Here is an 18,054-nt window from a genome sequence, read left to right as displayed (position 1 = left end):
CTACACATCACACTATAATGTACTACACATCACACTATAATGTACTACACATCACACTATAATGTACTACACATCACACTATAATGTACTACACATCACACTATAATGTACTATACATCACACTATAATGTACTACACATCACACTATAATGTACTACACATCACACTATAATGTACTACACATCACACTATAATGTACTATACATCACACTATAATGTACTACACATCACTCTATAATGTACTACACATCACACTATAATGTACTATACATCACACTATGATGTACTACGCATCACACTATAATGTACTATACACTATGATGTACTATACACTATGATGTACTACACATCACACTATAATGTACTATACACTATGATGTACTACACATCACACTATAATGTACTACACATCACACTATAATGTACTACACATCACACTATAATGTACTATACATCACACTATAATGTACTACACATCACTCTATAATGTACTACACATCACACTATAATGTACTATACATCACACTATGATGTACTACGCATCACACTATAATGTACTATACACTATGATGTACTATACACTATAATGTACTACACATCACACTATAATGTACTATACACTATGATGTACTATACACTATGATGTACTATACACTATGATGTACTACACATCACACTATAATGTACTACACATCACACTATGATGTACTACACATCACACTATAATGTACTACACATCACACTATAATGTACTACACATCACACTATAATGTACTACACATCACACTATAATGTACTACACATCACACTATAATGTACTACACATCACACTATAATGTACTACACATCACACTATAATGTACTACACATCACACTATAATGTACTACACATCACACTATAATGTACTACACATCACACTATAATGTACTACACATCACACTATAATGTACTACACATCACACTATAATGTACTACACATCACACTATAATGTACTACACATCACACTATAATGTACTACACATCACACTATAATGTACTACACATCACTCTATAATGTACTACACATCACACTATAATGTACTACACATCACACTATAATGTACTATACATCATACTATGATGTACTACGCATCACACTATAATGTACTATACACTATGATGTACTATACACTATGATGTACTACACATCACACTATAATGTACTATACACTATGATGTACTATACACTATGATGTACTACACATCACACTATAATGTACTACACATCACACTATAATGTACTATACACTATGATGCACTATACACTATAATGTACTACACATCACACTATAATGTACTATACACTATGATGTACTATACACTATGATGTACTATACACTATGATGTACTACACATCACACTATAATGTACTACACATCACACTATGATGGACTACACATCACACTATAATGTACTACACATCACACTATAATGTACTATACATCACACTATAATGTACTACACATCACACTATGATGTACTACACATCACACTATAATGTACTATACACTATGATGTACTATACACTATGATGTACTACACATCACACTATAATGTACTATACACTATGATGTACTATACACTATGATGTACTACACATCACACTATAATGTACTATACACTATGATGTACTATACACTATGATGTACTACACATCACACTATAATGTACTACACATCACACTATAATGTACTATACACTATGATGTACTATACACTATGATGTATTATACACTATGATGTACTACACATCACACTATAATGTACTACACATCCCACTATAATGTACTATACATCACTCTATAATGTACTATACATCACACTATAATGTACTACACATCACACTAGGTGGCTGGTGCTCAAAATTTTTGGGGGTGCGCAAGCAAACTGAAAAAGGCTGAAAAAAAACATCAATTGCAGCCACTGTGCCCATAAAATGCAGCCTCTGTGCCCATCATATGCAGCCTGTGCCCATCATATGCAGCTTCTGTGCCCATTATATGCAGTATGTGCTCATCATATGCAGCCTGTGCTCATCTTATGCAGCCTGTGCCCATCATATGCAGCCTATGCCCATCATAGGTAGCCTCTGTGCCCATGATATGCAGCCTATGCCCATCATAGGTAGCCTCTGTGCCCATCATATGCAGCCTTAGCCCATCATAGGTAGCCTCTGTGCCCATCATATGCAGCCTTAGCCCATCATAGGTAGCCTCTGTGCCCATCATATGCAGCCTCTGTGCCCATCATATGCAGCTTATGTGTCCATCATATGCAGTCTGTGCCCATAATATGCAGCTTCTGTGCCCATAATATGCAGCTTCTGTGCCCATAATATGCAGCCACTGTGGCCTCCCCCCCCCCACTCGCCCGCCATCAGACCGACACTTCATCCATCATATGCAGCCTCGGTGCCCATCTTATGCAGCCTGTACCCATCATATGCAGCCTCTGTGCCCATCTTATGCAGCGCCTGTGCCCATAATATACAGCCTGTGCCCATAATATGCAGCCTGTGCCCATCATATGGAGCCTCTGTGCCCATCTTATGCAGCACCTGTGCCCATAATATGCAGCCTGTGCCCATAATATGCAGCCTGTGCCCATCATATGCAGCTTCTGTGCCCATAATATGCAGCCACTGTGACCTCCCCCCCACTCGCTTGCCATCAGACCGGCACTTACCCCATCCAGGTGACGGCAGCGAGCTGTGGGATGGGCAGGCAACGGCTCTTGCATCCTCCATGGTTCTGTGCGTCTCCTCCATTTCGCTGGGTGTGGGGCACGCAGCACACTGGAGAGGAGGTGCGGCACTTACCAGGCTGTTGGGTCCTCTCCGCTCCTGTGTCAGCAGCGGCGGCGGCAGAGGAGTCCGATCCTCCAGCTTCCTCCCCTGTGTGTCTCTTCCCGCCAAAGCGCCGGGCATAGCGATGCCCGGCGCACACCCGGACACCCGAGGGGTGGTGTGCGGGTAACCAAAGAAATAAAACACCAGCCACCACTGCTTTTGACACTTTTTGGGGACCAGTGACACTAATACAGTGAACAGTGCTAAAAAATATGCACTGTCACTGTACTAATGACACTGGCAGGGGAGGGGTTAACATCAGGAGCAATCAAAGGGTTAAATGTGTTCCCTAGGAGTGATTAGTGCTTAGCAGGAACACAGGATCAGAACATTTCCCTCTCACAGAATGGTGGTCTGCCTTGTTTACATAGGTAGATTGCATAGGTAGATTGCCGTTCTGCCTTTCTCCTAAACGATCGGCGGACATGGCGTCCGCAAGGCCCGCTGATTATCTCCCGCTGTGTCCAGTCACAGTGGGAGTGGGTCACCCGCAATCCAGACCTAGACGTGCCAGATCATATACTAGGTACGTGATCTGGCGCCGAGCGGCCGCCTTTCCGCAGTAAAATCTATGGTGAATACAGTCCACAACTGGATAAAAAAAGTGCATGGAAAAGTGGAATGATAAGTTAGTCATGTGAATAAACCACTTAGAAAAAGTATCCTTATATGAAGTATAAAATCCAGGTGTAGATGATCGGTAATTCAAAATATCACCAAATGAACAAAGTGCAAACTCCCCAGAGCCAATTGCTGTCTAAATTATAGGACAGCAAAGACGCATTCAATAATTGCTGACCTTCCTCTTAGGGGTGCAGGTGATAATCAATGGATGTGGCTGATCTTCCAATCTCTATCATGAGGCCATCAGGGGAACTGCTTACTCTCAGCCAACCAAAACCAGGAAAATCACCAACGCCAGAAAAAAAATACTCTCATTCCCTGTACACACGGTCGGACATTGAGCAGACATTCCAACAACAAAATCCATGGATATTTTCCGACAAATTTTGGGCCAAACTTGTCTTGCATACACGCGGTTGCACAAAGTTGTCGGAAAATCCGATCGTTCTGAACGCGGTGACGTAAAACACGTACGTCGGGACTATAAACGGGGCAGTAGCCAATAGCTTTCGTCTCTTAATTTATTCCGAGCATGCGTGGCACTTTGTGCGTCGGATTTGTGTACACACGATCGGAATTTAACTGATTGGATTTTGTTGTCGGAAAATTTTATAGTCTGCTCTCAAACATTGTGTGTCGGAAATTCAGACGGAAAAAGTCCGATGGAGCCCACACACGATCGGAATTTCCGACAACACAATCCGATCGCACTTTTTCAGTCAGAAAATCTGACCGTGTTTACAGTGCAATAGTGTAGTATTTATTATAAATCATGAGTTATAAATAATAAAAAGCAACTAATGCCGTGTACACACGACCGGACTTTTTATCGGACTCAACCCCAAAGGACTTTTTGACGGAGTTCCGACGAAACGGACTTGCCTACACACGATCACACCAAAGTCCTACTGATTCGAACGTGATGACGTACGACTGGACTACAATAGGGAAGTTGATAGCCAGTAGCCAATAGCTGCCCTTGCGTCGTTTTTGGTCCGTCGGACTAGCATACAGACAAACAGATTTTTTGATAGGATTCGAGTCCGTCGGAAAGGTTTGAAACATGTTCTATTTCTAAAGTCCGTCAGATTTTTCGACAGAAAAGGTCAGATGAAGCCCACACAGGATCGAATTGTCTGACGGATTTGTTCTGTCTGACCTTTGCTGTTGAAAAGTCCGGTCATGTGTACACTGCATTAGATCCACAAAAACAAATTGCATGAGCAAAAAGTAGATAACAGCAACTTATGTCAAATGCCGCCAAAGCGCAAATGGAGGAATGGTGGCTGGACCTTGAGTATAATTAGAGATGGGCTCGGGCGTGTCCGGGATCCCACCTGCCTGATCTCGCCAGGAAGCCGACACTGCACACAGCTAATCACAGGCAGTGAGACATTTCTCAATCTGTGCAGCTGTGGATCGCGAAAATGTCTCACTGCCTGTGATTAGCCGTGTGCAGTGTCTGCTTTCTGGTGGGATCCCGAACACGCCCAAGCCCATTCCTAAGTATAATGCAGCTAATACAAGTAGTTCTGAAAGTACATAAGAAACTTGGGCAAATGTAACTTAAATAAGGTGCTGCCAAACTGAACTCAGCATGGCGGCTGGACCTCCAGCATGTAAATCAAGCTCTACGGCCGTTTCGCACCACACGCATCATCAAGAGGCTGAATTTTCATGCTGTAGACCAGGGTGCCTTGTCAAAGTGCCTAAAAACTGCCCAAAAATTGTACACAAGCTGGCGTGGAGATGAAGCATGTCTTTTAGTTACACAAAGCCACAGGTTTTCATTGTACACCATTACAACCTTCTAACGACCAATGGCATCATCAGTTGATAAGGAGGATGTCAGTTGCCTGCATATCATCCTTGTTTGACCCTCCCTTGCCTCTCTCCTTCAGGTTTGGGGTCTCATTAGCTAAGTGATGGGGAAAAAAGGGAGGGAGAAGAGAAACATTGGAATACTAGTCAGTACCAATTTGCAAAGTGTATTTGCTTTGGGAGAATAAATCACCTTTAATGTTGGGTGTCCTACATGTATTGATGTTGCTGCATTATGTAAATCTATCAGAATAGTTTTTACAATTTAGAATGTTTGGAAATTAGGATATTTTGAGGCACTCAGGACTTTTATGGTACCACTGAACTCACAACTCTAGATACTTGTTAAAATCATAACATTTATTGCACCAATCTTTAAAAAGTTTTTAAACATACATTTTTATCAAAAACACTAGACAAGGCACGAAAATAATAAAAACACCAAAAACAATATTTCCCCTTCAGAGGCTGGATATTTTAACATAGTATCCTCCAAACATGAGGGATCTACATTGTATGATAATCCAGTCTTTCACTCAACATGTTTCGCGGGACAACCACTACTTCAGGAGTTTACCTGGTTCCCGACCGGCGCACGCCGATGTACGTCAGCAGAATGGCACGGCTGGGCAAATGGGTGTACCCGTACGTCCCTTTAAATTTGCTGCCATGCCATTGCGTGCGCGCGCTGGCCGAGACCTCCGTGAGTCGGGTCGCGGGTCCCGCAGACTCGATCGCCGCGGGGATACCCACAATCGCCTCACGGAGAGGAAGAATGGGGAGATGCTAATGTAAACAAGCGTGTCCCCGTTCTGCCTAGTGACAGTGTCACTGATCTCTGCTCCCTGTGATCGGGAGCAGAGATCAGTGACGTGTCACACGTAGCCACGCCCCCCCACAGTTAGAAACACTCCCCAGGACATACTTAACCCTTACACTGCCCCCTAGTGGTTAACCCCTTCACTGCCAGTGTCATTTACACAGGAATCAGTGCATTTGTATAGCACTGATTGCTGAGTGATAAAAAGGCCATAAAATTATCCCCTATTTTGTAAACGCTATAACTTTTGCTCAAACCAATCAATAAACGCTTATTGTGATTTTTTTTTACCAAAAATATGTAGAAGAATACATATCGGCCTAAACTGAGGAAAAAAAAAAAAGTTTTTTTTATATATTTTTGGGGGATATTTATTATAGCAAAATGTAAAAAATAATGCATTTTTTCAAAATTGTCGCTCTTATTTTGTTTATAGCGCAAAAAATAAAAACCGCAGAGGCGATCAAATACCACCAAAAGAAAGCTCTATTTGTGGGAAAAAAAGGACGTCAATTTTGTTTGGGAGCCACATCGCACGACCGCGCAATTGTCAGTTAAAACGACGCAGTGCCGAATCGCAAAAAGTGCTCTGGTCTTTGGCCAGCAAAATGGTCCGGGGCTTAAGTGGTTAATCAGGAGTATTAATCTGGGGTACCTCAAGACTGTCCATAATTTTGGAGGTGCCTCGAGATTGTCCATAATTTTAAAGGGGGCCTTGACTCAAAAAAGGTTAAACAACACTGCTGTAGACTTGCAGAGCTCTTGCTGTAGACCAGATGTCTCCAAACTGAGGCCAGAGGAACGAATATGGCCCTTTTCTTGCCTTTGCCTGGCCCTTGAGATACTATTTATTCTATTGACAGCAATATTGATGCACCATTCCTCCCACTGACACCAACGATGGGGCACTTTTCCGTCCACTGATGACACCAACAATATGGCATAATTCCTCCCACTGAAACCAATGCTGGTGCACTGTTCCTGTCACTAATACCAATGATGGAGCTCTACATCTCCTACTGATCACATTTTCTAAATCCCACTGACCACCAAGCCTGAGACATTTTGAACTTCCGTTGATGCTGGGTCATTTTCCATGTTCACTTCTCACAGTCTGGCACCCCCTGAAAACTGAAAAGCAGTAAACTGGCCCTTTGTTTAGGACGTTTTGGGACCCCTACTGTAGACTCACCACTGCAACTTTGCTCTTGCTAGAGACTTACCATGCAAATTTGCTACAAATTGGAAACTTATCAACTAGAACTTGTGCTTTAAGTGCTCTGCAAGTGTACAACTTGCCAGTTAAAATGTGCAGCAAGCTGATAAGACTTATGCCCCGTACACACGGTTGGACTTTGTTCGGACATTTCAACAACAAAATCCTAGGATTTTTTCCGACGGATGTTGGCTCAAACTTGTCTTGCATACACACGGTCACACAAAGTTGTCAGAAAATCCGATCATTCTGAACGCGGTGACGTAAAACACGTATGTCGGGACTATAAACGGGGCAGTGGCCAATAGCTTTCATCTCTATTTATTCTGAGCATGCATGGCACTTTGTCCGTCGGATTTGTGTACACACGATCGGAATTTCCGACAACGGATTTTGTTGTCGGAAAATTTTATAGCCTGCTCTCAAACTTTGTGTGTCGGAAAATCCAATGGAAAATGTGTGATGGAGCCCACACACGGTCGGAATTTCCGACAACAAGGTCCTATCACACATTTTCTGTCGGAATATCCGACCGTGTGTACGGGGCATCACCGTACTAACACATCCAATGTTAGTGTGGCGATGTCCGCGCTGAGCTATTGTGTTCTGACAAGGGGGCTGCCCCCATCCGAACACAGTGATCAGAGTGCGAGCTCTGATCAGATGCTGGTTTTCCAGCATGTTCCTTCGGCAGAAGCCAGCTTCTGTCGGACGAGGAGCTGTACACACACAGGCCGAACGTAGGCTGATAGCTGCTGAACTGATCGTTTTCAGACATTCTTTGAGCTAGGTTAATTTTTCTGAATAAGTGAATCAACCCTTTAAAGTGTCACAAAACTTTTTTTTTTTAGTTTTGGATAGAGTGGAGAGGGATTAGAACCCCTGTCAGGTTTTAATGCTGTCTGCGCCCCTGTTTGGGAGATTCACCCTCTCTATTTGTCCTGTTTACCGTTATCATTGAAAGTGAAAGTGAAGAATATCCCAAATTTTGGGTTGTCTGCAGTAAAGTAATAGGGGGAAATCTTCCAATGGGGACACTCGTTCTTGTGACTAGGGATTCCCTTATTTTGCAGGGATTTCCTCTCACTTCCTGTTTGGCTATGGGACAGGAAGTGAGGGGAAATCACTGAAATGGGACACAGAAGGTGAAAGAAAATCTGAAAGGGGTTATAACACTCCCTTACTGTATCCAAAAGGAGAAAAAAGTTTTGCCCGTAGTTCTATGTTAAGTCCTCAAGCCCAGGTAGACCTACCATCCCAAATGTTAAAGCAGAACTATACTCATCTTCACTCCAGCAATATGGAGCTCCCCACTAGACAATGACATCTATAGTCAGCCAGCTTCCAGGTCTCGATTGCCAGCCACTATCAGCTGGCCCAAGATGACGGTATTCCCACACACGGGAGGGAGTTCCGTCAGCATTGGCATTGCCAAATTTGTGCAATGAGCACTAGTGGCTCCTCCCCGCATCGGGAAACCACCTAGAAGAAGCGTTCTCCGTGGGGGTTCCCATACGGGTGTGCTCCTGAGTCCAGCTTTTACGCCCATAGACACAGAAAGCCGGACTTGGCCCAAGCACCCGCTTCATTGGATTTGATTGACAGCAGCGGGAGCCAATGTCTGCGCTGCTATCAATCTATCCAATGAAGAGCCAAGACACCGGCCAGAGGGGGTGAGCGCATCTCCGGCGTAGGAAAGAACGGGCTCAGGTAAGTAAAACGGGGGGGGGGCTGCTCAGTGAGAGAAGTTTTTTCACCTAATGCACAGGATGCATTAAAGTGAAAAAACACGAGGGTTTAGAACCCCTTTAAGCCTCTTAATCATGCACCCCTTTCGAAGCGATTGTACGATAATCAGATCATTAGTAAAGAGCTTTCGGGAGCCGATCATGACATCGATATTATCCGATATCCATGCAGAAAATTTTTTTCCGTACGATGCCAGATCGTATGATTTTCGTTTAATTCAGTACAGCTGTCATTCGAAAATGCAATACAACACATTACTTCACTTCTGAATTTTTTATTCTGGCGTGCGAGCATTTTCGTGACTTTAGTAAACTCTTCAGGTTCGATCTGAGATTAGCGTGCGAAAAAAAACGGATGATCATTCGTCCGATAATCTCATTGTGTGTACCGGGCATTAGCTGCCTGTAGTTTGTAGTGGTAACATTTGATACACTGTTAAACATTGCAGAGAAATGAGCTGACTGTTGCATTGTGTTACATAATTGTATATACAGATAAATACAATTTAACCAGATAGTGCTTGTGCCATAGCATGCAGAAGAAAGCGATCCTCTCACTAGGTTACAATCCAGAAAATTGCTATACTACACTGTGAGAATAGATTCCATCGGGGTCAGGCGGAATGCCTGAGGCTCTGAAATGTCTCAGCTCAGATGTACTGCATGTTTGGGATGTGAGAAACTGCTATGATAGTTCAAGAATGAACAGGGCAGCCATCTAGTCTCCATAAAATCTATTAACTTGTAAGAAAAGGAAAAAGCTGTGTGAGTCAATGAGACTTACTGTCATGCTAATCCTGGCATATATTGATTTAGTGGTTGTTGATTTTTTTTTTCTTACTTACTACTAGTACTGCTGCTATTAAGATATATTTAATACATTTAAATTATGATTTTTTAAATATCTAACTGTACTATTGGCAGTGCTTAAAGTGATTTTCAAATAATAAACATGTCATACTTACCTGCTCTGTGTAATGGTTTTGCACAGAGCAGCCCCGGTCCTCTTCTGGGGTCCCCCACCAGTACTCCTAGCTCTTCCCCATTCCAAGTGCCCCATAGCTTGCTATGGGGACACTTGTGCAGGCTCACTCCTGAGCCAGGCTCTGTGTGTCCTTTGACACTCACACAGCACAGCTTGGCATTGCGCCCGCTTCCTCCTCACAGGCTGTGATTGACAGCAGAAGAAGCCAATGGCTCCTGCTGCTGCCTCCATGGCCAGTGAGAAGAAAGAGCCGCTGCTCTCAGGCACAGCACTGGATTGAGATGGCGCTCAGGTAAGTTTAAAAGGGGGGGGCTGGGGGTTGAGCTGAATACGGAAGGATTTTTACCAATAGAATGCATTAAAGTAACAAACCTTTCTGCCTTTAGAACCACTTTAAAGTTAAATAACAGGAGCAAAAACTTTAATTTAAATATATTTCTTCACAACCACAAAGGATATAAATCCACTTTGTGAGCGCCAAATGCCTTTGCAAACTCAGATGTTACCATGTAAACGTAGCAATGACATAAAGTATATAGCAGCAGCACACATCTTCGGAGTCCAACAAGAACTTTTTATGTCACAGTTAAAAAAACATAGTGGGTCCCAACGCTAATACGTTTCTGCCGAGAACGGGCCTTAATCATAGCAATGACATCATCAATGGACTGTACATAGCTTGTGCAGGGAGCAGAGCTGTGGGAGGGACTCAGCAGGCTCCACCTACTACAGGCTGTCTACAGTAAACTACAACAGGGGGCGGAGGCAAGACCAGCGATCCTGCACAAGGAGAGAGAAGCACAGTGACCGGTCTTTATTACAGGAAGTGGCAAAGAGGCCCTTGCACAGAGGCAAAGTTTAACATTGGATCACTGCACAGATCTGGAAGAAATACACAAAGCGCACCAAGATTCAATCAAGAATACACATGACATGTATATACATATTTTTTGCTTAACCTAGAGTTCAGTTTTAAATGTTCCCTCTGCCATTAGAATCTTCAGCATCCAACACACTTTTAGGTGAATTTGGTGCAGGGCTGGTGCAAGGATTTTTGACACCCTAGGTGAAACCTCATTTTGCCACCCACATTGGCTCCACCCCTGACTCCACCCCCTTTGCCATGCCCATGTGACAGGAGGTGGCGCTATACTAGAAACATCTGCCCTGCCCCCTCTAGCGCTGGCTCCAGTACTGCGCTGCACCACTAATTATACTACCGGTCAGACGAAGCAGCTGCCTGAGACTGAGTTAGTTACAAACTGCAGCCTGCGGAGCATGCAGACGCAGAGGGAAACCTGTGGCCGGGCGCCCCTAGGCAGTAGTGCGCCCTTGGCGGCTGCCTAGTTTGCCCAGTGGTAGCACCGGCCCTGATTGGGTGGCTTCACCCACTAGTGTGCTGCTGTTCTGCTATGGTGTATATAGGACACATTACTGATGTAGTGGGTGGCTTGTGCAACTGCAATGCAGGCATCCAACACACTTGCTGAACATTCTACTAGCGTCTTTTTTTATACTCTGAAACATTCAAACTATCTATCTATCTATCTATCTATCTATCTATCTATCTATCTATCTATCTATCTATCTATCTATCTTTATTACAAATATAATTATTGTTAAGAGACTCTATGATTTTGAATTGCAAACATCTTAGGGTTTTACACTCCTACAGAACTGTAACAATGACTTGATAAAAACGATTTACATTTCATGTAACATAATAAAATGTAGGCCAACTATTTTTTCTGGCACCATCAGATCTTATACCAAACTGCCCTTGAAGCTCACTTGCAGGGTGGATTTAGTGCTGCATGAAGCCTGGTTAATGTGGTTGTTGTGGCAGCGGAGTTCGGGAAAATATTTGCTTTTTTTTCTAAGTAACGTGCAATGCCACATTAAAACATACAGCAAATCTGCCATTAACCACAAGAGGCAGCGGTGTCTACAGTCTGCCAGAAAAATCTTTCTTTTTTTTTTTAAGCATAACAGAACACATGTATAATGCAATATATAACATATACAGCAATTCTTTAACATTTTGATGTTTTGTAAGTCTCTTTTGGAGCACTTTCTACACATTGGGTCATTTACCATATTTGCATAATGTTATTTAGTTTTGCTTGCTACAGAGACTGAATATGCAGCAACTTAGTAACAAATAGGAGTAAAGCCTGGTACACACGGAGGAATGATCATCCTTAACCACTTAAGGACCAGCCTCGTTTTGGAATTTAGGTGTTTACATGTTTAAAACAGTATATTTTTGCTAGAAAATTACTTAGAACCCCCAAACATTATATATTTTTTTCTAACACTAGAGAATAAAATGGCAGTCATTGCAATACTTTTTTTCACACCGTATTTGCGCAGTGGTCTTACAAGCATGCTTTTTTTGGAAAAAATTCACTTTTTTGAATAAAAAAATAAAACAACAGTAAAGTTAGCCCAATTTTACGCCGAGTAAATTGATACCCAACATGTCATGCTTCAAAATTGCGCCCGCTCGTGGAATGGCGTCAAACTTTTACCCTCAAAAATCTCCATAGGCAACATTTTAAAAATTCTACAGGTTGCATGTTTTGCGTTACAGAGGAGGTCTAGGGCTAGAATTATTGCTCTCGCTCTACTGATTGCGGCGATACCTCACATGTGTGGTTTGACCACCGTTTTCATATGCGGGCGCTACTCACGTATGCGTTCGCTTCTGCGCGCTATGGGGACGGGGCATTTAAAAAAACATTTTTTTAAATTTTTCTTATTTATTTTATATGATTTTATTTATTTTTACACTGTTTAAAAAAAAAAATTGTGTCACTTTTAATCCTATTACAAGGAATGTAAACATCCCTTGTAATAGAAAAAAGTAAAAAAAAAAAAAAGTAATTTAAAAAAATGACATTGAAAAAAATATGCCTTTAAGACGTATAGGCGGAAGTGACGTTTTGACGTCGCTTCCACCCTGCAGTGCAATGGAGACGAGTGGGCGCCATTTTCCCCTCACTTGTCTCCAGGCACAGCTAGAGGACAGACGCCTCCACCGCTACCGACGGCTCTGGTAAGCGGCGGAGGGCACCGGATCGCGGCGGGAGGGGGGGCCTCTCTCCCGCCACTGATAAAAGTGAGTTCGCGACAAATCCGCCGCAGAGACAACTTTTATCTTGTAGCCGACCGCCGCACGAAAACGGGGATACCGGTGTTATGGCAGCTAGCTGCTGCCATAACAACGATATCCGCCGGCAAAGTTAGGAAGTACATCGGCGTGCGGCAGTCGGCAAGTGGTTAACAAATAGGAGTAAAGCCTGGTACACACGATGAGATTATCGGATGGATGATCATCCTTTTTTTTTTTTTTTTGCATACTAGTCTCCATATCAAAAAAGAAGAGGATACTAAAGTACGAAAATTCTCATATGGCCAAATAAAAAGTGATGTAACGTATCGTATTGCATTGGTATTGTATTTTCAGACAAAAACTGTACTGATTAAATGAAAAAATCGTACAATCTAGTATCATATGAGAAAAATGTTTGTGTTTGTCTCTTCGGATAATTTCGGACTAACGACCAGATTATCGTACGACCAGAAGATAATCTGGTCATTAAAGCTGTGTACCAACGACCAGATTATCTTACGATCACTTTGGTATTTTCCATCTGATTTTCTGATCGTGTGTACAGGATTTACAGGACAAAGCCTGGACACCATTTTAAAGGTCAACCTCCCCTTCCCTAGTCTACTGATACTCACCTTGCCAGCACTCCCTTCCACTCCTTTCTTCTTTTGCTGCTGGAGGCATTACCCAGTGCTTCTGGGTTTATTTTAACCCCTTGGCGCTGGCCATATGCAAATATTTGATCTCTCCGTGCCTGATCCTCGGCGCCTAAGAGAGCACGTGAGCCCAGCACAGTTATCGTCGACTAACCAAAAGCTTTTCGTAAGTTTTCGGGCCATGTGACCGCCGCCCTCTCATCTATCCCCTGCAGCATTCAGGAGAAAAAAAATACCTGTTACATTTGGAGAATGTAATTCACTCTATTTTTTAGCTCTTGGACTTGGTGATTGGCTAAATGCTATGCCATGGGGACAGGGAGACAATCAGTCCTAGAGATCCGAGTTGATACAAGGTTATCTTACCTCGTTTCCAAGATTGAATGGGATGGACAGGGAGCAAAAGAAAGATAGGTGCTAAGGAGAAGGGAAATAAAGTGAACCTGTTGCTTTTTTCTTGCAGGGGAAAGCACAAGATCACATTAAAGGTTAGGAATCATGAGCCAGCAGCTTATTCATGCTACAAAAGTCACTAGCAATTAATCAATATTACATATTATACATTCATTATAAGTGTTGTATCAGATTGAACAAATAGCTTCCTATAGTGTATGCTACATGAGTACCATGCGGTAGTAATTACATCTGGCATGGACTGGTATTTGTTTTTGGGTTTAGACACTTTAATCAGGTTTATCAAATTCCTTTATATACCTAAAACAATCAACCAGAGAGCATTAATAAATATGTCTATAAAATATAATAACTGAAATAAGGAATGGCAAATAACAAATGTTAAAACAATGTAAAAATGACTTGGAGGTAAATGTTACACTAGTAACTCTTGTGCTTGCTTCCTAACCATTCATTTTGGTTTCTCTTTCAAATCAAGAAAGGCTGAAAAATCAACATCACCATAACATGAAAATAGCAATGGATTAATGAATACAAGGGACTTAATATGCCAGATGTGAACCAGCAAATCCTACATACGGGATGAATTAAAATGAGGATATCCTACATTTCCAAAGGGGAAATATGTAAATGATCATTAATTGTCTAATTGCATATTCATGTAGATATCTGTCCGGAGTGAATAAATAAGTGTAATTCCATATGAATCTAACCTACTTACACACAGTAAGAATTTTGGAAGTGTCCCAATTTTGTGTTAATCAGCACACTAAAATTATATAAAAAGATTGTTCTTTGTCCTCATAGTAATAATAGCCACACATTTGTTTAAATAGTGAAAATCAAAACTTTGAGTTTATTTCTTATTTTTTTACCCAAAATGCAAATGTACAGTATATATTTAAACTAAATTTGTTTCCTAGTTTATCACAATTAGCAAGTGCTAAAAATCCCTTGTAAAAGTTGCGCCCTATCTTACCAAACCCAAAATAATGGAGTCACTCTTGTTAAGCTGATTGTTTATACACAAGAGTGTGACATCATTTCTTGGCTCAGAAATAGCTAAGACGATTGGGCAGAACTGGGAGGTTTTTTTTGGCATCTCCTGAAATCTACATATTAACTATGCAAAGAAGAAGTATTTGTTTTTAATTGTCCAACATTGGTTGTCTAGCATAAAGTTACTCATCCTACATTTGGGATAAAGAAGAAAATGAGGCTTCTGCAGGTTCTGCACACACTTCTAGGTGCATGCACTTTATACCTGTTAGCAGATTTATTTATTTATTTACTTTATTTACTTGTTTATTTTTAAATAAATTGCAACTGTACAGATAAAATTACATTGATTGGTCAATGAAGTTTTACAATTAATAATCCTGTTATATAAGTTTTGTAATTTCTTGGGAATCATTTATATATTTTTTTAAAAAGACATTTAATATTTGGTGGTTGCAATATATTTTGTTTGCAGAGCACACTTGTAGAAAGCCCAGCCCTTACTGCTCAGTTGTTGAGTGCTTCTAACTGACAATCAATGTGTGTGTGAATCTGCTAGGAGAGGATAGGCATGTGCCACTTTTCTGACTCATTCAGCCACATGTGCAAATTGATAAGCAGCTATTTAGGTTTGTGACAAACCGTTGTCCTCAAACAGAAAATCCAGGGCCCATAATCAGAACGCAAGAGGCTAGCATTCAGTCCTCTCCAAAAGCCTCTGTCCCGGCTAGGTCTGTCACAAGGTTATTCCCACCATAGGATTTTCAGGCCGTTCACAGCATAGTAGTGTGTCAGGTGGATGAACAACTGCAGCATATCCTTGAGTGTGCAAACTGCTAGTTGCAAGTGGTAAATATGAATACAAAAATTATATTTTTTACATTTCTTTGGCTGTGAAAATTATATTAAAAAAATGCACAAAACACTTTGGGGTTGATTTACTAAAACTGGTACAAAATCTGGTGCAGCTGTGCATGGTAGCCACACCTCAGCTTGTTAAATTAAGCTTTAATAAAAAAAAAAAAAAACTGGAAGCGGATTGGTTTCTATGCAGAGCTGCACCTGATTTTGCACTCTCCAGTGTTAGTAAATCAACCCTAATGCGTATTATTTACAGCTTTCACTTGTTGCCATTCAAATGTCAGGATGTTGCTGTTGGGAGAACACAAATCTGGGATCCCTACAGAATATAAATTCATGTGGAAAACATAATAATCTGACACACCCCTACCATATCCCACTATGGAAGGGTGGCCTCGCTGACCTAGAGGTACTGTGCATTGCTTAGTGAGATGTGGTAAATGTATGCTTCATCAATGACTGAAGCCCAGAATATCTATACTATAGACACCCGGGTTCATGGGCTTGTGGGCTGCCTTATGCCCCGTACATACGGTCGGACATTGATCGGACATTCCGACAACAAAATCCTAGGATTTTTTCCGACGGATGTTGGCTCAAACTTGTCTTGCATACACACGGTCACACAAAGTTGTCGGAAAATCCGATCATTCTGAACGCGGTGACGTAAAACACGTACGTCGGGACTATAAACGGGGCAGTGGCCAATAGCTTTCATCTCTTTATTTATTCTGAGCATGTGTGGCACTTTGTCCGTCGGATTTGTGTACACACGATCGGAATTTCCGACAACGGATTTTGTTGTCGGAAAATTTTATATCCTGCTCTCAAACTTTGTGTGTGGGAAAATCCGATGGAAAATGCCCGATGGAGCCCACACATGGTTGGAATTTCCGACAACACGCTCCGATCAGACATTTTCCATTGGAAAATCCGAGCGTGTGTACGGGGCATAACAGTATAATTTTGGCAAGTAAAGGTAAAAAGTAAGTAAAGGGTACCAATGGGTGCCTGGAAGTGCCTTATTCTAATGACACGTTTACTTAGCTAACTTTTTAAATTTAGAAATCTAACATTGATTTGGGTCAGTCTAATTTTTGGTATTACAATATATAAACTAATAGGGACACCAACAATGCAATCACAAACCCAAAAATTCTCAATACCTAGGTTGCTGCGCCTATAACAGTGACAAACACTATTATTAAATCAAAAGGTCAGAAAAAAGGGCGCTACCTATAAATAAATTGCAATATAATAAAATAGCATTAAAGTGTGCATCGATTAATGCAAAATATCATATGCAAATCCATATAGTAAATAAGTCCAGAAAAAGCTAAAATAAAAAAATAGATGTCCAATCACCGTGTTCCTAAACAGTGAATATACTGTGATAAGTGCTCCAATCTTCATAAAAGTGCTTCACCCAAAGTGCAAAAAATCTGTATGGGCTCACCGGAACTAGTCGGGCCACCACATAATCATGAAGCTTATACATATTTAATTCCCCTTCTGAAAGATAATAGGCAGCTCCTCCACTAGTTTTCCAAACTCCTCTTCCCCGATGTTGACACTGTAAAAGGGCTCTAAAATGGACCACAAGAGGGACGTATATAATGTAATACTATTTAATAAAAATACCACATAAAAATTGTATCCACTCACATGTTTACAGGAAAATACAAGCATAAGACATGTGCAGCTCGATCCCCCAAAACAAGATCCGGCATGCGTTCCACTCAAGGGAAGTGATGTCAGTGCGTGTCAGACCTGCGCTTCAATGCATTTCACGCATGCACGCGTCATCAGGAAGCCCTTTTACAGTGCCAAAATCTGGGAAGAGGAGTTTGGAGATCTAGTGGATGTATAAGCTTGATGGTCATGTGGTGGCCGAACAGTTCTGGTGA

Source organism: Aquarana catesbeiana, linkage group LG01 (assembly GCF_042186555.1).
Source record: "Aquarana catesbeiana isolate 2022-GZ linkage group LG01, ASM4218655v1, whole genome shotgun sequence".
NCBI classification, from domain to species: Eukaryota; Metazoa; Chordata; class Amphibia; order Anura; family Ranidae; genus Aquarana; species Aquarana catesbeiana.
This window is presented reverse-complemented; position numbering follows the sequence as displayed.